The sequence below is a fragment of the Numida meleagris genome, chromosome Z (genome assembly GCF_002078875.1).
Source record: "Numida meleagris isolate 19003 breed g44 Domestic line chromosome Z, NumMel1.0, whole genome shotgun sequence".
Classification (NCBI taxonomy): domain Eukaryota; kingdom Metazoa; phylum Chordata; class Aves; order Galliformes; family Numididae; genus Numida; species Numida meleagris.
Genome location: NC_034438.1, coordinates 71,881,741 through 71,884,423, shown reverse-complemented (window position 1 = coordinate 71,884,423; position 2,683 = coordinate 71,881,741).

The following is a 2,683-nucleotide window of genomic DNA, read 5'->3' as shown; positions in this document are numbered from 1 at the left end:
GCCTGCAAAGAATTAATTTGAAAAGATGCAATCCCTGTTTTGAAGTTGGGGTTTTTGTTTCTGCGTGTTCACTTTTCTATCCCCTTATTTATGAGGATATTCCCAAAAAGTAGACTTTTAAAAGTGCTTTTGAGCTTCAAGTGCTCTGTGTAGGTGCGACTAAGAAGCCTTTGAATCTGCTGACTTACCAGAAAACTTTTTAAGCTTCACCAGACACAGCATTCCCACCGGGAGGCTGCCATTCCCACATCTGCGGGCAGAGTGACTTCTTGCGTAGAGCTCACATGGTCACGGTATAAATGTCCCTGTATAAAGGACACTAGGGATGCTGACCGGGGCAGTGCTGGGTGGGATGATGCACGAATGCTGCTTAGAGATGGACCAACAGGGACAAGCACGCTGCTGTTTTTCTGGAGCGTTCAAGCAGTGTGCAAGCCCTGCTCAGTGCAGGAGTGAGGTTGGCTCTGTTAGACCACGCTCCACTGCTTAGAAATAAAGAAGCTGACAGACTTCAGGAACACAGAAGTATGATACTAACTTACAGTCTGCTGTGACTCACTGATATAATTAGAAACACATTGTGTTTATTTGTACTCCTAAAACCAATGAGCTTAACTAACTCCTCCTTCAGGAATAGTGAGATACACCCTGTGTTTCAGTGGATCATAAACAGAGGCCAGCATTTTCACACTCACCATCATTGTTTGTTTATTTAAAAATGGCACAATTCCATACCACACATTAAATTCCCAAATGCAGCCACTTATAAATCTATACAGAACAGCTTGTTCGTCTCGGGAGCTGAGGTATCGTGGAATCATAGAATGGCCTGGGTTGAAAAGGACCTCAAACCTCATCTAGTTTCAACCCCCCTGCTGTGGGCAGGGTTGTCAGCCACTAGATCAGGCTGCCCTGGTATCAATTCAACCTCAAACAAAATTCTTGGGAAAAAAAACGATTTTGGAAACAAATAAACAGTTGCAACTACAACTACTAATGAGTGAAGCAGAATTTATTGGACTTTTGCTGAGATTGTTTACTGCATGCAACTTTTGCTTAAAACCAAGGAAGCTCCCAAAGAAGCACCCCTTGTAGGGGTGCTGATGCCCTGCAGTCACACTGTTGTCCTATGTCAGGCTAAGGAGGGAGACTTCAGCTGAGTTTCTCAAATCTCAGAAGTGCTGTAGTGTGCTGCTCTCATGAGCAATGTTGCCTCTGTTCTATGCAATGTGTTGAAATAGCTGGCAAAATGAGAATGTGATACATGAGACCATGGGAATGGATGATTCTGTGGGCTGCAGACGAATAGTCAAAGTTTGGTTATTTGCTCCAGCTGATGTTTTGGTAGCTCCAGCAAGAGTCAGCCAGAAAGGGCCACCTTACAGTCTCCATATCCTTGTGATAATGACATTCAGCTGGCGTAAGAGGGACCCAGCAATCAAATTCCCTCCCTATCAGGAGAGTCCCATATGGGTGATGCTATGGTTTGCTCTGAGTTTCTTGTTCTCTGCTTCTTTGCAGGAAGTCTTGAAGGATTTTGGTTTTCTCCCTCTGTGGAGCAGGAACAATGTTCGAAGTTGGTTTCCAGTTTTTATGATTGAGATTGATTATGTTGAATGTCAGTATATTCCCTATTTTATAATGGTGTGATTTTGAAATGCAATATATTACAGTGTTTGCTTTAGTGTAATGTGACTAAAACACCATAAAAACATTTTGTTCCTCCAAAAGCCAAGCAAACAAAACATGTTCTGTATTTACTTGATGGTTTCAACCACAAGAAATTTGACCTTCACTGAATTTGCATAGTTTTTCTTCAGCTGAAGTGTCCAACATGTTAATCTATCTTGTATTGTAACTACTGTAACAGATCATTGTTTCAATACATAGCATCTCAACCAAATGGAGACAGAGTATTTTTACTTTCTATATAATGTGACATAAACATTTCATACTCATGAAAGATGCTTAGTTTCAGGAGCCAGTTAATAGCGTACAGCTAGAAAGGTGCCTGTGTTTATGGATGCTGTTATTTCTTTATATAAGAACTTATGTCTTTACATCATTCTTTCTATCCCTCTGACTTCATTTAGTATTTGATGCTTGTAGGGAGAGGTTGCAAGCAAGACTCTTCATTGATTTTGCTGATCATCTACACATTTGTTTTTGTTTGCTTTTGGTGTCAAGAAATCTGGAGACCAAAGCACTCACGGTGGAGAATGTGGGTTGTGAAAAATAAGGCTTGTTTTTCGAAAAATACAGAGCTGAACTTTCAGCAGCACAAACCATTTGGAGGTCTGTGCGGAACCAGCAGGAGCAATTAGTCAGTGTGGCTGTATGCTGGAAAGGAGAACAACAAAACTGCAAGTTTTGTAAAAATGTAAGTTTTATATGAAGTATATATGAAGTATTGTTCATTGTCCATGAACAAATCTGCCGTTTTGCTCCATGCATTTCTGTACTCTTTTGTATTCTTTTGGGACCTCTGTAGCTGTGGAAGCCTCTTACATGCTACAGTTTGCATGAAGTCCAGAGAGTGCAGAGATTAGCAAAGACTGTGGCAAAGAGTACTCTAAAATCTGTCTGCCTCTCCAGGTAACCCTGGAGAGCTTCTTGTTACAACAACAAGCTCAGCATCGTTGTGAAGCCACAAGCCATATCAGGGCATTTGAACACCCAACTA